The sequence below is a fragment of the Strix uralensis genome, chromosome 9, assembly GCF_047716275.1.
Source record: "Strix uralensis isolate ZFMK-TIS-50842 chromosome 9, bStrUra1, whole genome shotgun sequence".
Lineage (NCBI taxonomy): Eukaryota > Metazoa > Chordata > Aves > Strigiformes > Strigidae > Strix > Strix uralensis.
In genome coordinates, this window is record NC_133980.1 from 16,017,771 (window position 1) to 16,044,857 (window position 27,087).

The 27,087-nt window shown below is 38.7% G+C and overlaps 1 long non-coding RNA gene across 1 annotated transcript in view; it reads right to left on the reverse strand.

Moving 5' to 3' along the window:
• Positions 1-328: 328 nt before the first annotated feature.
• The window catches only part of LOC141947270 (uncharacterized), a 63,130-nt gene continuing 36,371 nt past the window's right edge, over positions 329-27,087 (reverse strand). The window contains exons 2-4 of the long non-coding RNA XR_012630065.1: positions 18,200-18,336; positions 15,512-15,585; positions 329-557 (exon numbers count right to left, since the gene is read on the reverse strand). This is a non-coding gene — a long non-coding RNA (uncharacterized LOC141947270). The remainder of the gene's footprint in view (positions 558-15,511; positions 15,586-18,199; positions 18,337-27,087) is intronic.

Consider the following 27,087-nt stretch of genomic DNA (forward strand, 5'->3'; position numbering starts at 1 on the left):
TGGGGAGTGTCTCATTTCATAGAGGAGAAAAGAAAGAAGGGATTCTTTTAATTTGAAAAAAATAATATTCTCCATTTTTTATAAAAATGTCAAGAAATGGAACCACTCCCCTGCAAATGTCTGCAGTAGAATTGCTGAGAATTATCTATGTGATTTGTGCCCATATTTGTATTGTGGGTTACACCAGCAGTAATATCTTTCCCTTAGAAGTTGTTAGGTGCTTTAATGGTCTTACTTAGATTTGGAAAGTCTAGAAGAAAAAAAAACACATATACATGAAAATCATGAGATATTACCACCATAGGAAATCATGTAAATAGAACATTGACTGCTGGAAGCAGAAAAGTAGAATCTCATTTAATAAAGGAATGAGTTTAATACAACAAAAAGAAAGCATGCAGTATGTACTAGGCTGCACATTTCTTCACTAAGACCTGTTCCCTAGGTCCAGAAGAAACCTTCTGCGCTGGTCTATGCAGATGTCATGAGATGAGAGTATGCCTTCATGGCTTTCCAATCATCCGGCTTCTCCTGGAATTTATCTCTGGTTTTACAGCCTAAGTGACAGAGGCAAGACACAGAAGTTGTTATAGTACACTCAAGAGATTCCTCCTTCTGTGTAACCCCCAGTGCCTGCTGCCTCCAACCAATACCCCCTTTGCCTTTCCAAGGAACAAACAAGCCTCTCCATGTGCCCTCATTCCCACTCCCCCCTTCCCATCTTGAGGTCTGTCACCTTTCTTTGCTGATGTGGCAGCCAGCCAAGGACCCTATTTAAACTAAGAGAAAACTATTTTTCTCCAACTTAACCAAATTAACCATGTTGAGCTTAAAGTAACAGGCTGAGTTATAATATACACCATATTGTCAATGGTTGTGATTTTACTGTAGGTGAAGATATACTCTGTGATTTCCCTATTGGTGGAAGGTCTTTATCACTCCATCTTCTTAACGTAAAAGGAAATGTTTAACCCTTATGCCTGTAAGGAATGTTGAGTAGAGGACTTCAGAGCATTTCAGAAACAGAAGAAAAATGGAAAATTGGTAGCTTTCTCTATTTTTTTTTTAATAAAAACCCTTTTAAAATAAAATTTTATGCTCGATATGGTGGTAACAGGCTGTCATATGATTTCTGTTGGGATCATGTTTGGAACTGGCCAAACTGCCCCTAGCCATCTGTAGGCTATGGTTCAACCTCCTGTGTTGAGTAATAAGCAGTGCCCATTGCAATAGTTTCAGCTGCATTAAGCCAGCTCAGTACAGATAACTGAATTGAAGAAAACACCATTTTTCCTTGCTTACACAAGACTTGAGTGGAAAGGGATAGCGAACCCTCAGCACTACATATAGCAAGAGAATAGGAAACCGTCTGCTCCACCGCTGCTGGCTTTTCTGAGCCTAGGGACCTGAGAAATGCCCCAGGCTCCTCAGCAGCAGTTGCTAAGGAAACATTTTAGGGAACCTTTTTCATAAATTCATAGTAATCTCCATTTCTCAAATGTCAAGGCTAATGACTCACCCTTTGATTGCAAATGGGATTTACTACCACAGAATTGCTGGCAGCCTTCAAAGCTAAATTGTATTTGTCAGCATTTGAAGACTTTTAGTACGTTGGTTACCACTGCTCCCCTTGAGTGAGCAGAAAATGTAGATACATGAATATCTGGCAGAATTCCCTCAGAAATATTTCAATCCTTTCCTAAGTTTCCACATAGGAAAGAAGACGGGGATTGGTGTCTGCAGGGCTCCTGCATCAGGGAATCCCTGCAGTGGAGCCCGCGCCTTCGGGATTTTCTGGCCCGAGGTGCTACCAGGCGCTCCTGAGGAGCACACACCCCGACAGTGGGGAGTCGGAACCAGCCTAAAGCCATCTCTGGGGATGAGCAGTGGAGACATACATCCCTGCCTTTTCCCCCAGAGGCCAGTTCTGCTTGAAGGCAGCTGGATATGCCCATGGATTTTGTACAAGTCACACATGAATCACTGTCCTCAGTTTTCCTCTGATTAATAGCTATGCAAGTCTAATAAAGCAGTTTTACCCCTCACACATTCAGGATATCGCCTGAAACCAGACTGAGAACCTGATACTACATTACTTTGTGCCTTCACAATCTTTTTTCTGCCAAGTGCCAAGTTTGCAAATGCACCCTGAGACTTCCTTCTTCAAAGTATTTGACAAGGTATCAACAAACCCAGACTTCAAGGATGATATCTATTGCTTTGAAGCCAATACATATTTAGAACAAGATTCTCTCTCAAGTAATACAGACCTCACTGCAGATGGATGTATTTCCAAGTTAAAAGCTTATAGGCCAGAATACAATTTAAAGAGTGGATACTTTAACACCTCATGATTTAAAAATACATGAAAGGGCCTAAAGAAATACAGACCTAACAGCAAAGTTTCTGTAAATGATTTTTTGTAAACACTTCATATTTATATAAATCCATATTATAAATCCATTTGAGCATTGGTTCATACTGTATTTAATAAATTTCCATTTAATATAAAAGTTACAAATATAATGTATTTTAAATGGATTCATATTATAAATCACTGTGACTCGTGGAAATCCTTTCTCCCTGGAATGGCCAGTCACTGGTATGTGGAGGATACCACTGATGAGACTGAAAACTTTGCTGTCCATAGCATTGCGTTGTTCAGTGATGCATTCCATGAGAGAAAAGCAATATGCACCCATTTAGGAATATGTACTTAAAACAAGTAGAAATGCCTTCAGAGGAACACTTGTATGTTATTTTGAAGTGTTGCCTGGTCACTTTGAACACTACTGTCAAAAACAGGCAGATGGAGAAAGCACTCATCCAACTTTTACTTTCTCTGTTTTGGGAAAATGTATCCCTCAACTACATTTTGTACCAGTCTGCCTAGAGACAGACAATTTTGCTTTCCTGTTGTGTCTGGCCACAGGATTCACAGTGTAGATTTGCTCATTTTTCAGTTGGTGTATTCAGCCAAATTGCCAGAATACACATGTCCTATCCCAGGCCCAGGTGCTGAGAGAAGGCTCCACTCTAGAACTCTTTTTTGCCTAGAATACAAAAAGAGGAATCATTGCCTCTAACATTGGTATTTCTAAGGACATTTTTCTTTCTCCATTGATTGGCTTCTAATTCTATACTTTCTCATATAATTTTGCTTTTGCTGATACTGTAAAATGAAGTACTGCAAGTGTAGAGGTGGTTTTAGGCAGTTCTCCCCTTCCTTAGTTTCCAGCTGGCCCTATCTAAAATAATAGCCAAAAAATTACTCTTAACTCAGAACTTTAGCTCCAAAACTTGACTGAAAACATGTGGCCCCAAAATGTAGATGAAAAATGAACAAACATCTGCATTATCATACTGTTTACCAAATGCTGAAATCAAAGACCAGTCTATGCAGCATTTCCTCTTTCTGTAACCAAAAAGTTCTCTTAGTTATTACACAATTTAGCAAAAACCTGATAGCATATTATTTTAGTCACATTGAGTCTTCTTATTCACCTAATGATTATTTACATCATTTTCTGACCAGAAAAAATCCTAATCTGACTAGGAGGATCTGACTTCTTTTAGTTTTAGATTCACCAATGCCTATACTTCTGCACCTGTATGCCTTATTTCCTCTGAAGTAAACTGCCTTGTCTACTGTACCATGTACCACAGTGGCTCTGACAAACCCATGCTGGTCCTTTACTTGTAAATACCAAGATGGTACCTGCACACTTAGAAACAATCACATAGTTGTATGGGGCCATAGTACATGTGATTGTGATTTAACCTTTTAAAAGAGTTGTGGGTTTGGTTCTATTAAAAATGGAAATATTGTCTCTGGGAGGTTATGATCAATTTTATTCCCATAGAGTAGATGTGAAATCCTGAGGACTTTGAAGCATTCTGTAATTCAAACAAAGTTTTATTGTTTCCTGAAATGCAACAACCATTAGAAAATCATCTAGGTAGATTAACACTTTGCTGTCTTGCTTTTTAGAGCTCTAACAACCTGATCTAGCAAAACAGTAGATACTCCTAATGCTCCCTGTTCAGTTCAAGTAGGGAATTTCCTCTAATTTTGGCAAACGGTATGCTGAGAGAAATGTTACTTAACTCACTACATAGCCATAAATCTGCTTTGTAAATCTTGCACTTTTTGGGAAGCTTATTGCTAAAAGTTTTGCTTCAGAAGCACATTTAAGGGGTTTAGATTTAATAAGGTTAAAAACCATCTGAGCATTTTGAGACTACAAAGAAATAATATATCTGTAGTGTCCCTTGCGATAGATTAGAGACAGGACTTGGTTGCGGTAATGAATATAAATGGGATTCTTTATTAAAGCCACTGGACACAGGCAGGGCTGTAGCTTTCTGCTCTCCAGCTCCCAGGCTAACTGCACACAACCTATGCTTTCCAATAGCACCACGCAGGTCTGTCCTAAATCCTGGCCTGGAGTTAGCAGTTTTGGAAGGGATTGCCAACTTCCATGAAACCTAGCTGCTTAAATTGTTCAGCAGTGGAAACAACTTCCAGAGAATCTCCTGCCAAGGCTTGCATAATCCCTACATTTGCATGCACGTGAATTAAACAATCAAAAGACTGGAAATTCTGCAACTGGGAATAAAAATATCCTCCACACAAAAATCTTTCTTTTCTTTGCAAGTTTGAGGATAAAAAGAGATTTGGGACTTGAAAGCCTAGATATTAAAATTTTTTAATGCCATTTTAATTACAAAACTAACCTGAACAACAAATGTAAATACACAGTGGAGAAAGGCAGTCACCTCTCCATATGCCATAGTCAGCATTACAGTCTTATTCCAGGTGTGGGATTTTCTTTCATAAAGGCTGGACAGGGGAGTTAATGAATATTTATGGTCCTTGTACCGAGTCCAGAGCAGGCTCAAGGCATAGACAAAGTAAGTAATGTCTGATTATCTGCTCTGCTTAGGCCAGGGGAGAAAGGAACTGGCCCCTGGACCCTGAATAGCCCATTCCTATGGATGCAACTCTTTGCTCTTCCTCTTGCTGCCAGGCCAAGGCAAGTCAAGGACTTGTAGCCTACTGTCTGGCTGGCAGAAGGAGCAGGAATGCGTCCCCCTTGCAGTCTGATTGCCTTCATCCTCCAAGCCCAAGCTGCACAAGGGTACGGGCAGTGGCTGCAGTGTAGAGTGGGGGCAGCCCCATGATAGAGAGGAGGTAGAGGACGAGGATGTTGGTCAGGTCAGAAAAGGGATAGACTGAGGGTCGATGGCCCAGGCTGGGAGGGGAGAGCCTCTCATCCTTCATCACTCCCTCCTCAAACCTCACCGGCTCCTCCTGACCTTCCTGTCCCATCTCTGCAACCCCCAATCTGCCACAAAGATGCCTTCTGCCTCTGCTGTCTGCCAACCAGCCCATCCCAGGCCCAAGTGCCCACCCTCAGGCAGAGTTTGCCCATGCTCCTGCTTCAGTTTCACAGACACAGCCTACACTCCCCCACACCTTCAGGGGCTCGACCACTGTTGAGACATTAAACTCGGAGGTGTGAATCCCCTTTGAAACATGTCCATGATGCTATTATCAGACCTTACCATTAAGGTTGCTTTTAATCAAGGAGCAGCAAACATGGTGCCTTTTCCTCATTTTTCAAGAAGCGAGGGAGAACACTTTCCCCGCTCTCGGTTGCAAATTCAGATAAGCCACCTGGGTCCTGGCCTGAGGAGTATCTTTGAGAAACTCCAAGATCCCCCCAGTGGAAAATAGACTGCTAAAGTCAAACATGTTCAACTCAGCTTCAGAGACTTCCCCAAAAAGGGCTGTAGCACAATTTCTCTCAAACTGATTATGCCCTCCCTTGTGCCCGCATACATGCAAACACAGCCACACACCTTCCCGGGGCAAACATCCAGAGCCCTCCTCGGCAGGGGACTTATCTGAATAAGCAGGAGAATGCAGTGTAGGTGTGGGATCTCGGGATATCAAGAGGTGAAAGGGCGATACTGCTTTCTGATTTGAAGAGCTAACTTGAGGAAAGCCTATGATCACATCAGTGGGCCACATGTACCAAGTGAGTGTTGCACATGTTAATATATTAAACATATGTGGTTCTTATTTCCTATGTTAAAGGAATAGAGTTTGCAAGCATCAGGGTGCATCGTTATTTCAAATGCATGGTAAATGTGGATTAAGGATGCTTCAAGATTCCCATGGTCTGATGACTACGAATACCTGCAATATCCAACTCTGATTTTAAAGTTTCTCCCCACCTTTAAAATGTGTGTCTCGTAACATTGGTGTGGGACTTGGTTTCATTTTAAAGGCTCATGGAAATGGCCAGGGCAACAGGAACAATAACAGCACCCTTTTAGGAAAATACAGGAAATCTTTTCAGCCAGATGTACTGCAGCACTGGGGCCACCATGAAAGTCTCACAACAGCTTCTAGGCAAAAGCCAAAGGGGATCATCACGTCTTCTAACACTTCGTCTTGCATTAGAAATAATGCTTGCTCAAGGAAGAAAAAAGAGCCAATAAAAGTGTTCAAAATTCATTCCTTTATTGGCTTTTTGTTGCCTTATGTTATTAATAAGAATTTACAATCTTATTTACAGTGTAAGGTTTTAGCACGGACTATGCTTGTATATAACTTGAATTTTAAAAATCCTTGGGGCATCATGAATTTAACAAAATCCTTTAAGAATTAATGGAGTTTTGTCTGAGGTCAGATTTTTCAGAAAAGCTCTCTAAACTGGACTTTCATATTTTTGTGTGAGAGGAGTAGGATGTCCTAGGCACCTTATGACTGGGGGATTTGGATACGAAAATGTGGGATTTCCATGTTGCAAACATTGCTCATGACAGGGTGCAGGTGGGGAGCAAAGGGCCAGCTTCAGCTTGCAGACACTTTGAAACAGACTTCCTGATTTGCAGGCTCTATGACTACACTTTTAAATGTCAATTAGAGGCAGGGGGTGCTGTAGGGATGTTTGGGGATGTTAATATCACAAAATAGTGACACAACCACTTTCTTACTTAGCTGACAGATAAAAACTATGGGTTTTAAAGCAGTAAGTGTGGTGGAAGACATTCAGAAGCCTTCTCTTGCTTCTACAGTGTTGACTATTGGTAGGGTTATCCTACCAAAAAAAACCCCAAGCAGACAAAACCTGAGGCTCCTAAATTAGAGAATACACATAAAAATGTTTGCCAGAGGCTTCTGATTTGTATATTCCCATCTACCCCTCCCTCTCTCTCTTTCCTCTCCAATACTAGTGCTGCATTGAGTTGGAAATGTATAAATGTTACATGTAAGATGCAGCCTTACTGTTGCATCTTTATTCAACATCAACTTCCAGATGGGAACTATTTTTCATGGTTCATAAAGCCAAATCCAGCTGCTACATTTGGACCTACATAAGGAATACACATTTTATTGCCTTAGCAGTGCATATAAAACAATTGCTGTTGTTTCTTTAGTACTGGTGCACCTCACATTTCTCAATACATTTTAGATATTTAAATTTTTAAAACTGTATTTTACAGTTACTCATTTAGCTGTGCACTGTAACGAGATCCTGCTTTTACAACATTTTCCAGATATCTAACATAACTGAAAGAAAAACGATCTTGGACAAATGGTATTCAATATAGCAGCCATATATTCAGTTACTTACTAAGAGTGTTCAGACAATTTCCTATGTAAACCACAATGATATTAAATACTTCTGGAATCTCAGCTTTATTAAGAGACAGGAAGTGCAAACTCAGGAGCCTTTCCCCTCCCCCTCAGCTAATCTGACTCTTTGATAGTCATGTGTTAGGAATAACCATGGAGTTTCTCCTAACGCAAAATATTCCCACAGCTAAGAGAAAATTAACCCTTGCGAAACCTCAAAAGAGAGAGTGGAGTCCATGTGTTCACAGAGAGAGAAAAAAATCATTAAGAGGAAGTTTATACCAGCAGCAGGTCTACACAACACTGCCAGCTATTATATGCAGGCATAATTCATTTGCATTTTAGATGGTATTGTCAAAGCAACTACAGCACATCCATTGCAGAGGAGAATTATTCAGCCTGGCAAAATTAGCCATCTTTGTGCCTCTCTCACTCGCCATAGAGGGGAAGCGCTCTGCAGCCGCTCAGTCATGTGTGCTGGGGATTTTTCTCCTCCACCCTCAACTAGCAGATGTCAGGCTGTTTGCTAGAAAGCAAACAAATCCCCACAAAAAGCGCCGAGGTGGGACAGAGAGAGTTAACGCACTAGTATGACAGGGAAGCAAGTTTGCTGTGAATTGGGAAGCACAAACTATAGTAATCCCCACCCTGCTGAGTGGCTTCCCCAGAGGTCTGATACAGTGCCAAAGCCTCTTACGCATACTGAGACAAAGCTTATTTCAAGCCGAATTCAGCTCCTGAAGCCACCATACTGCTTCCTGACAGCCTCCAATTGCACTGCCTCTGTATTTGTGTTTCCTGCTGTTTATATTTACTTGTTCCCAGAGCCACAACAGCTACAAAAACAAATAGTTGCTATTTGCAGGCTCTGTATCAACACAGGTATAGTGCTTCGCTTCCCTTTTAGTTTTACAAAGATTGTGCAAATAGGCTTTTAATACCTCAGAGAGATTAATATGGTAATTATAAACCAGTTTAGGAACACATGCTAAACAATTGGTCATATAATCAGCATCCTTGTTTCAGCGTATTAGTGCGGCTAAGGCAAAAGGTTTTTAAACTATGAGGGCTCCACAAACTCTCCCTCGATTATATTGTTATTATTTCCCCATTCCTCTGAGACACAAGCTTGAAATATTACTTTTTTGTTTGTCAAGTCCCTGTGGATACTCTCCAGATCTGTGCTCCTGTCTTTTTGGCCTCTGTACAGCTATTGTGATGGTATCTGATTTGGGCAATGGAGATCTTGTTTGATATACTTATTTAAAGGATCAGCTTAAGGAAGCCTAAGAGCCATCAGTTCTCTTAATTAACTGCAGAGAAATGATTAATGCTATAAATATGGAATTGATCAGGAAAAAATTATAGTACATAGGATTTAATATGAGTTGTTCGACCAATATTTAAGACATTAAATATGATAAATCTGGTCCCGGGTAAAGTGTTCATAACTACCCAAGTGATTTATGCACCTCAGAAAATTTCCACCACAAGCCACCAGGGCTGTTAGGTTTCTAACTGGAGCTGGGCAGTGCTTTTAAGGTAAAAATTTGCTTTTGTAAAATAAAAAACTCCTCAAAGAACAGGTCCATTTCAGCAACACTGCACTTTCTAAAACAAACAAAGCAGAAAAGTTTCAAAGCATTTTATTCTGGCCTTATCTGAAAAGAACATTCTCATTTCAAAACAGTTCTATTTAAAATTCATTTTGTTTCATGCACATTGATGTTGTCTTAAATAATGCAGTTTTGTTTATCAGGAAATTTAAAAAAATAAATTATTTTGATGCAAGCCAGAAGATAGGCCTCCAAGCCTTTCCTTTCAGAAGCACCCATGCCAAATGTTCCCCTCTGTTGAAAAGAAGCAAAGAAAAGCAAAGAAAAATATCAGCCCACAGCCCCAGATTAAGGACTGCTGGTAGAAGTTGTTGGAATTGTCCCCTCATCCTTCAGTGTCTGTCACACCATGAATTGAATTAAAAGCTGAGGCAACAAATCCAGTGGCATGGTAACGTCACTGACTTTTATAGACATCTAGAAACCAGTACTTTTAGAACCCAAGTATGCAGCATCAGAGTAGCAATTTTTTTATTTTTTGCTTTTTATAATAGCTAGCCTCACAAATCTTCCCCTGCCCCCTTCCCCCAGTCCCTGAGGACAACAGTTATGGAAATAACGTCTCCTGAGACCATTTCCCAAGAACTCTGTGCCTTGGTCCACAAGAAATGCAATGCCGGATCCACCCACATCCAACGAGCAAGACATCCTGGAGCACAGCTTTTGGAGGAGATGTTGGAGACAGAAATGTCACTGCATTCGTGTACAGAGCATGGACCCACACACAGAAGGCTAACCTCTGTCACTGGGGAAGCTGCCTGAACTCTGCCTGGCCTCGGCTCCACATTTGTTTTTCCCTCAGGATTACTCACCACCCAACATGGGATAGGAAGATCTATCAGGACCAGCCTCCCTGTGGACAGCTGCACATAGTTCCGTGGCTCTCAGGGTCTGTCCACAACGTGCTTACCCACCGCTGCAACCTCAGCGTGGGCAAAGCGTGCAGAGGGGCCACCAGGAAAGACCACCACTTGGCTGCCTCCAGGATGGAGACGCAACAGGCTGAGCCTCTGCCTCCGCCTGGGGCTGCTACCCACATGCAGCACACAACAGGTAGAAGGGACCACAGTGGTGACCAACAGCTTCAGAGACACTGGCACCCACTGCTACCTGGCATAAAGTGAAAATAAGGAAATCTGAGAAATATTCCAGTCTCGGTCTGTAGCATGATAGACCTCCCTGGAGCTTGGCGGAAGCATGTGTGTTGACTGGTGGCATGAGCCACAGATGGGTTTAGAGGAGAACAGAGGGCTCAAAAGTGGGAAGTGGTTGAGCACATAATTAAAACTACAAAGCATCAGCTCACCTGAGCTCCTAGCTGGGTCACATGATAATTGTAAATGGATAGTGTGTTAGAGTGTACCACAAGCTAGACATTGCAGAGGGGGCAGTTGTGTCATTAAACACTCAAAATCCATCTAAACTCCACGTTTAAATAGTTTGAATACAGGCGCTTAAGAATTCAAGACTATCTTCAGAAAACTACAGAGCTAAGACTCCCGGCGCTCACCGCCATGTCAGCAGCCAACACACTCTGAGAGAAAACCATCCATTAGGGACTGCTCTCCACCAGTGTGTCCCTGTCTCTGTGACCCCCACACCATGGGATAGGGGACATCCAGAGGGGATGAGCAACGTCAGCGGGGTGCCTCAGAGGCAGTGGTACAATGTATTTCAGTGGCCCCTGAAATCGAGATGCTCAAGATTTGATTTTTCCATTGGATCCTCAGGCTTGTTATAATTTCAGGGATGAGACCAATTTAATTTTTATAGAGATGTGTAATCCGCCATTTCAACACACTAATTGAAATAGGCTGACATGCAGCTATGTGCCCTACGAGTCTTCCAAAGCACATATCTTGGCACTTTCCACTAGAGGCTAAATGACATGACTAGAAACCGTACCAGATCCTCTGTGTTTACAGGGCTCTGCTTCTACATTATTATTTTGATTGCTGGCTTTACCAACAAAGGTCCAAGCAGCAGAATCTATTTGGAGGAAATAATAGAAAGTAGACCTGAAAAAGATTTTAAGAGGTCAAAAATCAACCGTACCTATGCTATTTTTGACAGATGTTTATTTAACTAGTTTTTAAAGTCCTTCAGCAGTGGAAATGCACACATTTTCCCAATGTAATCTGATCGGTTCTTTAATTATGACTTTTATAATGGCTAACCTAAATTTTTCTTGAAGTAATTTAAGTCTATATTTTCTTAACAATTCAGAGAATAAGTGTTAAACAGTCAATTTCTTTCCCCTTTGCAGCAACTTTTTACATGCTTGAAGGCTGTTGTGCTCCCTTTTGTACACTGTACACAGCCTCGGTCCTTCTGATTTCCCTGTCAGCTGTTCTTACCACTTGGCTCAGGATTCTCTCCTTTGCTCCACATCCTTTTTGGAAAGTAATGCCCAAAGTTTGCCCACACTGAGCAAGCTGTAAGGACACATACACCTGCCTTCCAGGTTGTGTTCATTAAAAAAAAATATCTCAGTATTACATTTTTCTTTTTCACAACATCCTTTTGTTGAAGGCTTAATACAGGTTGAACCCATCATAACTTCTCTATCATTTTCTTTAGAATCAAATATTTTGCTCTTCATTCTGCATTTCTGCAGCTGACTTTTCCTCTTTATATACAGCAAGTACCTTTTACTTTCTCTCCCTGATAAATATTTTTTCCAATCATTTCTCCAATCTGATTTCCAGTTCCACCCTCCAATGTACTGCAGCTTTCCCAGGCTCACGTTCTTTGTGGATGTAATGAGCACAGTCAGTTCTCAGACACTACTGACAATAATCAGTGAGAACAAACCACAGCACAGGATCCTGCTTGATACAGATTTCTGTTTGAACAGTGTCTCATTGATAAATGATCCTCAAGTATGGTTTTCCAACTGGGAAAACATCCATCAGGCAGGTTTCATCAAAACTATGTTTCCTTAGCTTTGCTTGTGAGCTCATCAAGAGTTATCAAGAGAGGGAGAGGTTAAACAGGGCTTGAAGTATTCATAATTTTTCCTGTAAGATATTTAATGAGTCTTGATGAGGCACGTGTGAATTGTGAAAGTTTCAGAAGTCTTACTTAAAGCCAAGTTATCTGCCCATGTTACTGGACCAGTACAGCTGCTAAGAATATCAAAGTGAGTGATTCCAAGTGACATGAAAGCACAGTCTGTACAGATCCTACAGAGCCTACTGTAGACATGAAAACAAATGCAATGATGTGGGGCAAAGATGCCATCTGTCTAAAAGATGGAGGGACAGAAAATTAGAGATCATACAGCAGAACTCACTGACACTCAGAACTTGCATGGTTTCATTCCAGCTTTTCTCTTACTATTAATCTCACAAACTCAAACTTTACTCCTCGGATGTGAACTTGTCATGGATATTGTGACACAAATCTTCATGTGTTTTCCAACACTGCATTCCTCCTATTTCTATCCCACCTTTCAGGGAAACCAATGGCAGACTAAAATACAAGTCAAAATTATTAATAACCCTCAAGATATTTTTACAGAGACTTTAACATTTGATTGGAGCTTCACAACACAACTACTAAAAGCATAGATAGATTCATAATCTTTGCTTAACATTGAGGTATCTCTTTTTTAAAAGGAAACTACCTGTGGTTAACTGTAAGAGGAGACAGTAATTCCATTAGAAAAATTATAAATTACATTTCTCAAAAAGTCAACACTTGACAAATCAGTGAGCCTGTTTAAATAGTCACAGAGATATAAACTAAAATGTATACATTGAGAAATAAATTAGAGTTCAGTAATTAATGTGAATTATAAAATCTTGTTTTACTCAATGAAAGTAATTACCATTAAAAATTTTGATTATTCACATTTAAAATACTAGCAATCTAAGAGACCTTTAAAAGATCTATTTTGCTTGCTAGTTTAATTATCTTTTCAGCCGATATAGTCATTCATTTCACAAATTAAGAAAGAAGAGTTTACGGGGGAAAAGCACGGTAGCATATATAGAGAATTTCTTGGGTTGATCCCCACCCAACAAATTTCAGTTCATTGCTCAAGCTGCCAACTTCACAAAATTTAGATATGGGATACCAGTTTCCCCTACTGTCTTTCTGAGGAACCAGCCATAACCTTCAGATCCATATGTTAATTTGATTTCTGTAGGATCAGGCTACACAGTACTCCCATTCAGGCTGAAAACCATGCTAGAAGAATTGTTTCAAGTCACAAACAGAAAATGAAGACAAGAATTTACCTCAACCTCTTGTTCATCAACTATATCCTTCCAGCTCCTGGTTCATTTTCTTGGCATTTCAAGAGAAAAAAAGATTCTTTCTCTTCAGAAAGAATCAATATCACACTTGTTCCTGTCTTCCAGCCTTTTATCATACAACCTTTTTGTCTTCCCTCCTGTTTTGATCTACCCTTCCGTGATGATCTCATTTACCTTGTCTGCTCAGAGACACCACCACACCTTGTCTCAAGTTCCTCCATATTTTCAGAATGACATACTTTTTTCCCAAAAGTAATCTGATAGTAAGTGCAAGATATTATTGGTTATACCTTGTCAATTTGATATGTGCTAGTACATGAAAAAGGGTCTCTATGAATTCATAGAAAATGAGAGCAAGTAAAACACTATCTACATAATAGCTCCATGAATGGAAATAAAGGCCTTATTTTATCATAATGGTCCTTTAACCCTGCTTTCATCCATGATTTTAATTTCATTTGAGTTCTTCAATATATCTTGCATTCCTACACGTCTCTCACACTGTCAAGAAAGCCTTCTTTACAAAGAGAAGTGCATGCCTGAAATGTTCTTTCCCCCCACTGGGGATCCACCAAAGTACATTCATTACCTTAAATTAAAAGGAAACACTCAAAAATAATGTATTCAGGGATGTGTCTGCAGCAGTCCAGGATGGCAGATCGATTTGAACCTGAATGTACAATATTTCTATACGTGAAAGATGCTATGGTCCAGTGGAGCAAGCAGACTGCTGAAAGCATGAGACACGTTTTGTGTCAGCTATGCACGGAACTCACATTTGTGTCAATAGGAGCTACTTGCATGGAAGGATGCATGTAACCTGAACCAGGACTTGCCAGCTCTCTCCTTTGCCTTCCATTGCATACACACCAGAGCACACAGAAAAGGGAGAGAAGGGGAAAAGGAGAGAAGAGATATTCAGACCATCTAAAATGGGAGGACTTAATAAATACCTATCTACTAGCCATAGATACTATGTGATTTACTGAAATAAACATTGTTTGCTTTCCTGAAAAAATACAGAGCCAGATGGATGTCAAATGCCAGTAGAATAAAAGTTTCTAGGAGCTGAAAGGCACGATAGGGTCAAAACCAGTGAGTGACACCAAATTTTTTAATTCTGACAGCTTGTATTTTCAGACTTAGCACTTCCTTTCTCCTGTCTGAGCATTTCAGCTAAGAGGAACTCCACAGTGAGCCATAAAGCAAGAATCAAAACACCTGACTGTATGGGAGGGCATGCACCATTACAACAGACACCCCGAATGAAAACAGGTTTCCCTGCTTAAAGGGAAGTCCAATTGTCCTACAGTCTGTTTCTTTAATAGCATAAACAAATGTCTACAATAGCCCTCTCTCTTCTCATGTGAAAGAAATAAGGAAAGACCTTTATGAAGCTTCTAGGGAAAGAGACAAGGAGGGCAGAGCAGCTTGCCTTTCGCTCTTCTCTGACTGATGTCACCGTTCCTGTGGCCAAAACATGTTTGTTGCTAAGCAACTATGTATATATTATACTCTTCTGCTTCCATTTGGGATTTAACATATGCATTTTCACTTTCATCTCTGATGCATAGTTACATTTGTTTGCAGTGGGTGCCAGAGTGAATGGAAGCTGTCCAGTATGGGATATGCATAAGAACTGAAAGGCACACACGGTGATTTACCAATGTGCATCATTGTTTCGCAGCACAGTTCAATGGGAAACCTACTGAGTGCCATTCACCAGCACTTGGGCCAATTTTTTCATTTAGGATTGATGCTGGTTGCTATATAGCAGCTATTGGTTCAAGAAGTACAGCAGTTCTCAGATGTCACGAAGCAACATAGTGTGCAGATAGTCCGACTGGTAATTATTGCAGATGGATTCTTTCTATGATGATAAAAGAGGTCCATTCTTTCATCTGGAGTTTTGAGTTTTATGCATAAACCCACTTTTTCCTACACCTCTCCCATTTACTTGGCAGGCAATGAAAAAAAATCACCTTTTCCTTTTGAATTGCGTGCAGATGACCCAAATCAGTGGCACGCATCACTCACATTTTTCTATGAATCAAATCTAAAAAGAAATGAAAAGAGAGTAAGGAGAAAAAGAAGGCAGGATGTGAGAGTTCATTTATATTATAAACACTGCAACAGCAGAAAAAAAAATCAGTTTTAAAAACCACATGTCTATTACCCTGTAATGAAATTATAAGAGAATGCTATTAGTCATGTCTGTACGTTTATTCACATTGTGAGTTCAATAATTAAATTAGAAGATCTGACATGGAGTTTACTAAACAAAAATCCACGCTATAACAAAAAAGAAAAAGAACAGGATATTGCTAGCTTCCTTTTGGGTTTAGTATTGTCTCTATTAATAAGCATTAAAGAATAAAACACTGGAGGAATTCTTGCAGTCGAGATGATTTGGGTTTTGTTATGCTTTTCAGTTTAGCTTAATTTCCCACTGGAAGCTTCTCTCTAAATGCAGGCCTAGGATTATCATCACATAAGGAAAAAAAAAAAAAAAACAAACACAAAAACAAAAAACCTTAAGCTCAGTTTGCTACTGGTTTTTCTTACTTTCTCCTCCCTGGAAGCCCAGACAGGAGAAGGGATGCAGAGAGGAGGCAAGGCAACCTTTACATCAGTCACAGTTGTTATACAACTTTGAGGGAAAATTGAAGGTTTTTTCTGTCCCCTGAAGCTCAAAAAAAATGAGCTTATAAAAAGGAATATTGTGTGAAAGCAACTCGCTTGCCCATTCTCATATGCACTTACTATCACAGTTGAAAGAAAAACTTTGCTCTAGATGTGCATTGGTACAAGAACTTAAGGTACAGTAACTCTCTCCCGTGGCCTCCTCTTCCACAGAAGACAGGTAATGATAATTCAGTCAATGTTATTTTATGTGTCAGACTCTCTTGCTCTGTGAATTTTCTTCACCCTGGGTCCATGCTGAGCCTCTGGCTGGAGCACTGATGGCAAATCTACGCCACAGGGGAGTGCCTGTTACACTGCTGGAGTGTAAGCAAGAATCAGGCCCAGCAGTTAAAAAACAGAATTTGCCTTATAACAGAGGTAATTTGAAAACTATCAACTGCCCTACACCTTTCAACTGTCTCCACTTAGGAACCAGCTGTTGTTTGAAAGCTGCCTTCACGCAGGACTATATGCATTTAGCACTTTCCCACTAGTCTCAGTGCCACATATGCAGCTCTTCAGGTAACAGAATTTGTGACACACGGAGGTTCACCTTGAGCTAACACTTGCACAAGTTAAATTGTCATTGAGAACCACAGAAATGTCCATGCTTGCCCCTGCCGCTACACACACACAATCTCCAAAATTTGAAATTCACTGCACAGCTGAAAGACTGACAGCAGCTTCTACATTTAACTTTTGATCTCTAGATATTTTGCCATCCTTCAAAAAAGCACTGCTTTCCTCATTCACATTCCTGTTGCATTTGAGTCTACCCAATATTAAAAAAGAGTGTGGCTTAGAGGATGGTTTATGATAATATGTACATCTATATTTCTACAACAATCTCTAAGAGGATGATCAGGACTCCATTTATTAAAATAAAACACATTCTTGATCTCACAACATATTTTATACTTGAAGTTTCTTTAAAATGTAATAAACAAGAAGTAGCTTCAGTCCATGTTGTTATTTTTTAGCCAACTGAGCAGTGTCTTAGAAAGCAATTTAAGTTGGTATCCACAGCGACACAACCAGGTCACAAGAACCGCATCTTTGGTCAGCAGCTGAAGCAGCTACACTGGGGTGATTCTAGAAACGCATCAAAAACTACCATCCATGCTTAGTGAACATACCCCTCTCTTCTCCAGATTAGTATGCCACCTACTAAAAAAATATTACAGTAATATTTAGAGCACTGGTAAGTACTATTCCTTCCATTTCAAAAGTCATCCTGAAATATTCAGCTGAAGAGATGATTTTTCATTGTTTTCCCCCAGAGTCTACATTTGGAGAATATTATGAAAAGCTGAAGCTAACACAGATGCACACATTCCAGGGATTCATGCAAAGTCCTACCACTGCAAGTCCAACTGAGGCAATGAACCTTTGTGGACTTTCCAGGAAGCTTGTGAATTTTGTTGCCAAGTTCGAACAGCTCTAAAATACATAAGGAAATGAGATCCCATGGTATTTATACAAATTCCCATGTCAGACATAAATGACTACCTTTGTCTACTGTTCAACAAAAAAAACCCAAACTTGCATGAATCTTTCCCAAATGTAAAAGTGGTTATACCATTACAGTGCTAAGTCTGGCAAAAGGTACATGAAGTATATGTATTGAGACCAGTTTGGGGGTTTGGGGAGGGTGGGGGGTCTTGAAGTTATACTGCATTTTTTAATCTGTTTTATCTGCTGTTACCTTCTTTTTAATATACATTTAGATATATATATCCAAGATACAGTCATATAAAATCAATAATCACATACTGCTCTAAAACTAGTTGTAACTCAGCAGTTATGCAGAAGATAATGCTTTTTGTTGCTTCTTGTGTTTAACTTAAAAAAATTCATCCTGCCTTTAGGAAAATATTCATGAAGCAAAACTGGCAATAGAAAAATAATTATTTGGAAAACATTATATGAGGTGAGTTGTTGCTTCCCTACTGGATGCCAGTTTAAATTGAGCTAATTTGTTTTACCAGTAGCTTAAGAAAACCCCAGCACAGCAGCATGACAATTATATCCAGGTGCAAGGACTTAATTCAACAAATTCTAGGTGGATCCTTCCAGTCGGCTCAGTGGGCCCCATCCTCAGCTGTGGCTAAGAACAGATGCCCTTGAAAAAAAAAAAAAAAAAAAACACCTCTGTAATCACAATCCATTCAATTCTTGAATCATGAAGCTGAAATGTGTCCAGAAAAAAAAAGGATATAAATTATATTTTTATGTCCAGAGTATCAGTTGAAGCATGACTGAGAAGAACATCTGAGGTAAGACTTAAATCTGAGTAAACACTTAGATACTTTTTTGAACTATTGTTACATTATACATGTAAAACTAATAGCTCATCTACAAAATATAAGAATACGGGTTCACCAGTTCTCTAGGATTTAGAAGTGATACCTGAAAAATCAAAATCAAATGAAGAATTCTTAATTTGGGGAACATTTTAACAAAAAGATCAAACTGCAGATCCTGCTGTTTTAATGGGACTATATCTTGTCATAATAAAAGTTAAAACATCTTCAAAAGCAAGGAATCAGGGAAGAATTGAAGATAAACAAACATCATATCAGTATAGATCGTAATACAAAAAATTTAGGTTTGGGGGGTTTGATCCTTTAGAGCCAATAGTTGCACAAATATAGTAATTTTCAAGCTTCACTTTTTGATAATCTGCAGTAACATATTAATGGTCTGGTTCTGACTCAGGCAAAACTTTCATTGATTTCAAACAGAAAACTATTTTACAACACTTTGATTATCTATCATTTATAGCAATAGGTTAAGACTAGGAAACAAGTAAACCAAAACAACTAAACCAAAAGTATCACATGTTTATTTGATAATTGCTGAAATACTCCCAGATGTGTATGTTTTACTGATTTGTGCACAATGTGCAGTTATAGTTAATTATTAGATTAGCAGGACCCACAATTAAAGTTCATAAACACATTTGTATCTACACACATTCTATATGCATATGCATGCCTGAATGGATAAAGACTCATTTTCAAGGCATTTTTCAGGAATTTAGGCTTATTTTGTTACCATTGTGTTACTGTCATCATAACTCATGTGTTCCAATTTTTGAATAATATTGCAAAAGATATTTTCCCTCCTACAATATTGCATTCAGGAGTTTACTAAATACATCCCAAAAATGCAGCATTTTGTGTTATTATGAATTTCAACTTTAACTAACACTAATTAGAGGTGTACCAGATGACTCTGATTAAACTAGTGGGTAGTGCTTATTCAGATTTAATGTGAGCAATCTGGACATTTTGAAAAACAGCCAAGCTGGGCTCAAATAAAAACCTGCCAAAAATCCAAACTCTGAATTCAGCCAGGCATGTAAGACTGGTTCCCATGAACATTAAAAATAAAATTAAAATCAGTTGGAAGTCTTGGTTTCCTTCAAACTAGCGAACATCTTCCCCATACCCTCAAGAAATATTCCTGCCTTATACATGCTGCCCTTTCAAAGCCACCTCTCAGCACCCAGAACAAAACAGGGAAGATGAACCAAAGAGAGGTTATTGTTTTTGTCGAGAATATCAGCTCTGACATCACTAGATACTGGTTTCTTGATGAGGGTGGAGTAAAATAGGAAGAGGGCAGCTGCCAGTTGAAACACATTTTCCAAGACTGTCATCCAGAAATTGAGAGACATGTTTTTCACTAACTTTTAATTTAAAACACACTTTACAGAGACATATCTTATTCATCTGAACCTTTGAACATCTGATGTAAGGTGAGATTTAGGAATCAAATATAGAGGGCTGAGTTTTCTGCTGGTGTAAGATGACATAACCAGTTCAGATAATGGACTTGTGGCTGCTTATACGCACATTTGGATTTTATAGATTCCCCCCCATACTGTTCACTTGCAGTGCATGTTTTCTATTTACATTGGTGTTAACCTGGAAAATAAAATCAGAATCTAACCCACTGTGAGATAGTGTGTCTTAACAAGAGCCCAAGCAGAGCTAAATCCATCAATTCAGGTAAATTTAAGCAACATGAAGGTCTCAGGTCAAAATTCAGTTGGTAGTTATCTTTTTACACATACCTCCAAAATTCGTAGTTTCAAAGATGAGAACACTGAAGATTTAAGAAAAAGGCTACTTTTACGCTGTCTATTCTGTACAGGGCAAAGTACAGATCTGAGCTTGTTTTCAAAAGCTGTATATTTCCTTACACTGAGATGTCTAGAGACAGGTAAGGACAGTATAGATGTTAACCCAGACTACCCTGTTCATATTAAGGTTTGCCAAAATGAAAGTGTGCTTTGTAAGGCCAAAGGGTCAAATATTTAAGATGTTTAAGATATCTATCTCCTATTGAGGAACAACCAAATTATTTGGTTTCAACAAGACTTTTCCCACATTGTTTGAAAAAATCACCCTCTCAATCAGTTGAGACTTTTAAAAATTACTACTGGACTTCTTTATCCACTATATTTTTAAAAATAAATTTTTCCCTTACACAAAAGATAACATATTGCTTTATTAAAGATGAATTTTTTTTACATTTCCCATGTATGTTTTATGCTTAATTTCAATGGCAAGAGCATACTAGTCTATTGGAGACTCATAACCATTAAACTTTTTGGTTCTGTTTGCAAATATCGGTACAAAATTGTACAGACATGGGCAGGTTTTTTTCATCTACAGTATTTTGTAAAAAAAGTGACACTGCCCAAAAAGAAGTTTGGGGTTGAGATTCTTAAAAGCTCATGCTTACATGGTTGAATCCTGGTCTGAAAATTAATCTGTAACATTAGAACATTTAACAATAAAACTAATATTTCTAAAGTAGGTTTCATCACAAATAAACAGAGCTTCTGTAGGTTAGGTTTTTTACTTGTTAGTGTATCAGCCTGTTGAAGAAATGTTTTGGAAATAAAAAATGAAAAATTACTAACATTAGCATATGATTAGAAAATAACTTTGTTTTTCTGATCAACTACTAAAATAATTTTAACATTTTAACAGTACAGTTTTAGTACAGTTTATTTTAGCTTCCAACACTGTTCCTAATATCTATTTTAGCCTATATTTCACAATGGATGATTACATCTATAATCATTATTGGTCATTGGTCATTAATTTATTTCAGAGTACATACCTCTGTGGGCAGTAATTACTGCACAGCCTTCAAAAAGATATCATTAACAAAATGAGAAGATGGAAAGTATGTTAATTACTGTAAATGTTCTACTGGTTTCTCTCTGGAAAAAGCATGCCTGGAGATTAAGAATTTTTTCCTAGACAAGGTTGTGTAACATAAAAAGATAAGAAAGAAAAATAAAGTTACAGGGCCAAGAAAGAAGACATTTTCTGGCACTTCCAAATTTAATTTTTAAAATTTACAATAATGTTCATGAATCAAAATAAAACTAAATATATTTCATTGAGTTCAATTTCCAATACTTTCAGACAATAATCAAAGTGCTGTAAAACAAAGGATTCAGACACTTGGGTGCTTGGGTTTAATTTCATATTTGCAAATTTGAGTCCTGTCATTGTTTAACCCCATCTGGCAATTAAGCACCACACAGCCACTCACTCACTCTCCCCCCCAGCAGTGGGATGGGGGAGAGAATCAGAAAAAAAAAGTAAAATTCATGGGTTGAGATAAGACAGTTTAATAGGACTGAAAAGAAAGGGAAAATAATAATAATAATAGAATATACAAAACAAGTGATGCATGATACAGTTGCTAACCACCCACTGATCAATGCCCAGCCAATCCCCAAGCCGCTGTGCCCCCCAGCCAACTCTTACCAGTTTATATACTTGGCATGATGTCATACAGTATGGAATACCCCTTTGGCTCATTTGGGTCAGCTGTCCTGGCTGTGTCCCCTCCCAGCCCCCCCTGGTAGGGCAGTATGCAAAGCTGAAAAGTCCTTGGCTTAGTATAAACACTGCTTAGCAACAACTAAAACATCAGTGTGTTATCAACACTATTCTCATTCCAAATCCAAAACACAGCACTATACCAGCTACTAGGAAGAAAGTTAACTTTATTCCAGCCGAAGCCAGGACAAGTCCTATGTGTTTATGCATGCTCCACCATTTAATCCATCCATGTACCATTATATTTCTAAGATGCGATAGTCAGTTGAGTGCTTAACCAACATTATGGGCCTTGGTAGCATGTTTTCCATAGTTAGAGGTCTTTGTATTCTTCATAAATAGATAGGATTTTCACCAGTGAAAATACTGTTTGTCCAAATGCAAAACAGTTTCCAGAAATAGTTTCCAGACCTAATTTTCCAGTGAGCACTAAGATTCAATGCAAAATGTCATTTGTATCTGCTATGTCAAGTTTTGCTGTCATGTAGCTCGGAGTTCAGAGCTGGCCATTTTCAAAGCAGGTTTTGCAAAAAAATCTGGGGTCACTACACTTCTTGACTTTATTTTTAAATGCAAGATCTTTTAGATAATTATTATGAAAAGACAAGGAATATATATTTTCTTGTTTTCCCCTAAGATATCATGATGGTTGTGCTTCTGTTTCTCCTGGAGCATTGTCTGAAATAACATGTTAAGGAAACACTTTGATTTAAATCTGAACCTTTCCAACATAAAACACATATCCACAAACCATAATCTAAACAGACTTTTTCCTGAAAGAGCAATGCCACCAATACCCCGTGCATGGTCTTCTTTCACAGCCTGACGCAGACTTGCATATTTGTGACCTATAAAGCAAAAAATCTTCCTATTGGAAGTATGTGGATGTGCATAGTGAGAGTGTGTTGTGAGAGAACATTGCCAGAGATTCACCTCAATCTGGTCATCGTCTTGACCATAAAACTCTTCCTGGGGAAGCCTGAAGATTTTTTTTTTTTTTTTTTAAATTTTCTGGGCAGGCAGGAAGGGGGATGATCTTATACACATGGTCAGGAGCACATCAGCAGAGACAGGAGGGTAGAGGGTGACTTTGTATCTACCATAATGCCCAATCAAAAACTACAGTGTCATTCTGGATTTACACCCACGGTACTACACAGAAACTGCATATGAATGCCTAAGGAAAAGAAAGCAAACAGAAAGCCTCATGATTGCTGACATGGATGTGCAGGATTCGTCTGAATCAACATTTGCCAGTGTGGTTTTTGGAGTATTTACCCAGCTCTGAGACACCACAGTGAATGAACTAAACTGAAAAAATAGTTTCTCATACAGCAAAAATAAACACTCTATGGATATCTGACTAGAAAATGTACCATGGCACAGCACAGTGTTTTGTAGGCCATTGTGACTCCCTTAATGCCTTTAAATCCATAAATTGGCTATTTAACTGTAACTGAGATAGATCAAAAATTGAACTTCATACTAAGAGTCCAACTTCGCTTCAAAACTGCGCAGATTAAGCACCATCCGCTGGTGTCCTTTCTGACAGCTTCACACTTGAGTGGATCATATTGACTAAACATCACAGGCTAGACAAATTCTTAGCTTTTGAAATAACTTCAGCTCAGTTTTTAAGCTCTCTGACATAGCAGTCATAACTCTGTTAACATGATTTACAGTTAAATTAAACATAAAAACATCATCATTAAAATAACTGTGATAAGGTTAAGACCTAATGCCACATAGGCTTTCTAAAGGCAGCCAAAGATATAAACACTTTGGTCTGTGTTGCCCAGTCAGTACAGAAACATAACCACCTACACTCTGTTTATACAGCATGTATGAGTTGCAGGCTTTCAATATTTTATAAAATATGCCTTTTCCTCAGCTTGACTCTCTTTTTACCACATTCACAATTATTCATGCACTTTATCTGTTGATGTTATTTTAAACATAAAGCTCTAGTAATTTTTCTGTGCTGTTTCTAGAAGTAACATTACAAGAGAGATCAGCAGAGTGTTTTGATTTTTAGAGTACAGTATAGCAAATAAAATCAATCTATTTAGTGAGAGTGATAACACAATATTGTTTGCAAAAACACTTGCTTTTGTACTTTTCAAGAAAAAATAAAACATTTCCCTAAAACATTTCTTTTTCCAAAGTTTTATCAAAATGTGAGTGGAGGACATTGTATTCCTCTAGATTCACGCGTCACCAGCCACCTGGTACATGATTAAGGCATCCAGGAATATAAACCTGATAATTCAGATACAGTTTTAGTAGTTTGAAATCCTTTTTAAAATACTTAGCTGGCCTTACAGATACTTGTCTCCTCTCAGGGGGAAAAATTCCTCAAACAAAAAGCAAGAGCCTTGAATACACATTTATTGTCCCAAATTTTCTTTTCACTAATACTCAACAATACCTTGGCTTATGTCCTATGCATCTGGTGAAAATATGGTTTTTTTCTATAGTTATACTTTGTCAAAAGGTACAGCTCTTTCTATATCATTAAGGAGGAATGACCAGACTTCGAAAGAAATTGCTTCTTCCTTCCTTATACCTCAAATCTCTGCCCCTTTTCAATAGATAAAGTGGAACATCCTGGAATGCTTATGGATATTAGCAGCTGGAAAAATCTGTCATAATAATAAAATACTAACTTCTTGCATGCATTTTTCATCAAAGCATTTTACAGGTGGTGTAATCATTCCCACTTCCTCTAATAGAAGAACCAAGATGCAGTTATGATAAAGATGACATGCTTACAGGTCTACGTCAATGTACACTAGCTGAGAATCTCAGATACCCTTTAACTTTTCTAACTAAAAGCATAAGTGGGAATCATCAAATGAGAATGAGAGCTAAGACAAGCTCCATATATACAGGATTTGAGCCAAGTATCACAAAGGAAATGATTGAAGTCAGGGAAGCCTCTCCTGGAGAAAGCAAAAACAAGGAGACCATCTTCCATGGGGGTCTTTTAATGAGTGATGAAGGTGAGGACCAGTTCTGATCTACCCTCAGCATGAGGAAGATAGATGACAGCTTGCTATAACTCCCTCAAAAACAGTCAGATGTTTTCTGCTCTCTCCAGTAGTGTTCACCTTATTGGATGGACTTTCCAAAATCTCTGTCTTTTCTAGCAGGTGATGTTTTGCAGGTCTCTTCAGATTTCTGCAGTTGAACCTAAGCATCAAATCTTTCAGTATTAATATCAGCACAGAAATGTTTAAGAACCCCACACAATGAGGCACTATTATAGCATGCTGCATTTTTATGCTCTTATCTGTGCTTTGGAAGACTTGAAAAATACCTGAAAAATTATCCTGCATCTGCTTCCTTCCTGATCAAACCAAGTAGTATTACATCATCTTTTCCCACTTCTTAGCATACAAATTCCCCTTCAAGTTCCTTCAATGGCTTCCCCTTCACCTTTTGTATCATATTCTTGTATTTCATCTTTGCTTCAAGGCACTGCACTCTACCAATCCTTCCTGTGTGTCAGCCCTCCTTTCCTCATAGTAAACCTCCCGCTGGCTGTGCTCTTCTCACACTGCTCTTCCTAATGCTTCTTCATAACCTCTCATGATTTTTCTTAAATGCTGTCACTTTTACATGGAAAAATCTGTTCCAGTTCTTGAGCAGCAACTACTCTTTTCCACTGAAATATTTCTATTAAAAAAAAATTTATCTTCAAAACTTAGAAAGGACTAAATGTATACTGCAGAAAGATAGTCTGGAGGGGTTTGTTTGTGAAAACTGGGATTGATACACAGTTTAAAACAATTATGGAACTACTGAACATGTGAAATATGCTGAAAATGGAAGGCAAAGAATGTCAAGATAATACTTGAGGAAAAAGTAATCAATGATTGAGAGTACTGCATTACTAATATGGAGACTAAGGTAAAGTAATGCATTTAAGATAAAGTAACACATGTTGGGGAAAACAGTGCGCTCTCTGAGTATAAAATAGTTGGCTCTGAGCTAGTTATTATCACTCAGACATGAACTCTAGGGGTTATCATAGTGCCATGAAAATATCATGCAAGTCCTTGGTAACAGAAAGACCATTCAGATTTTGGAAGTAATTAAGAATGGAACAGAAAACAAAAATGCAAGACATCTATTCTTTCACTGTACAAACCCGTACGTTCCTATGCTTTGTAAACTTTGTTTACTTATAAGCCCTCCACCTGGAAAAATGTCTTAGAACTGGAAAATATTCAGAGAAGAACAATGAAGATGAATGGTTTCCATACAAGGAATGACTCAGTCAGCTAAGACTTTTCATACTGGAAAAGACACATCTTAGGGGAAAAATGACGGCGGTCCACACCACCATGAGCGACCATGAGATGCAGAGAGATGGATTGCTCATCGCTTCTTTCAATATCGGAAATAAAGGCCATCAAAGGAAGCTAGCTGATCCAAGTTCAAAACAATCAGTTCTTCATTCATATGTAGCAGAACTATGTAAATCCTTGCCAAAAGATGTGGCAGAAGCAAAATTTTATTGGGTTCAAGGGCAGGCTTAACAAGTACTTGGAAAAGAGATCTTGAGAGGGTTAGTAAATACACAAGCCACAGTGGTCTTACAGTCCCTGAGCCAGAATAGTTAGAGGCCAGAAGAATACTCACTGGACAGATTTTATACATTTGCCTTGTGCATACTGTATAATCTTCCCTTGACATCCAGTTTTGGCCACTGTTGGAAAAAGACGACAAGCCCTCCGCCTGAACAGCTGCAGTTGCTCTTATGAAATGATTTCTGAACATAACAAAAATACTCAGGACACACTTCATGTTTCTGAGCAATGTCATCTCTTGAAAAAACATAATCACAAGAGGAAAGAAGGTGATGCTTCACTGGGCTGTGCTATGATCCAAGGGCAACTAAGATTATAATAGCAGGAGGCAAACTCAGAATATAAATCGGTTTAGAGATAATCTCATATGTACAAGACTGCTTATCTAAACCATTCCTGTATGTT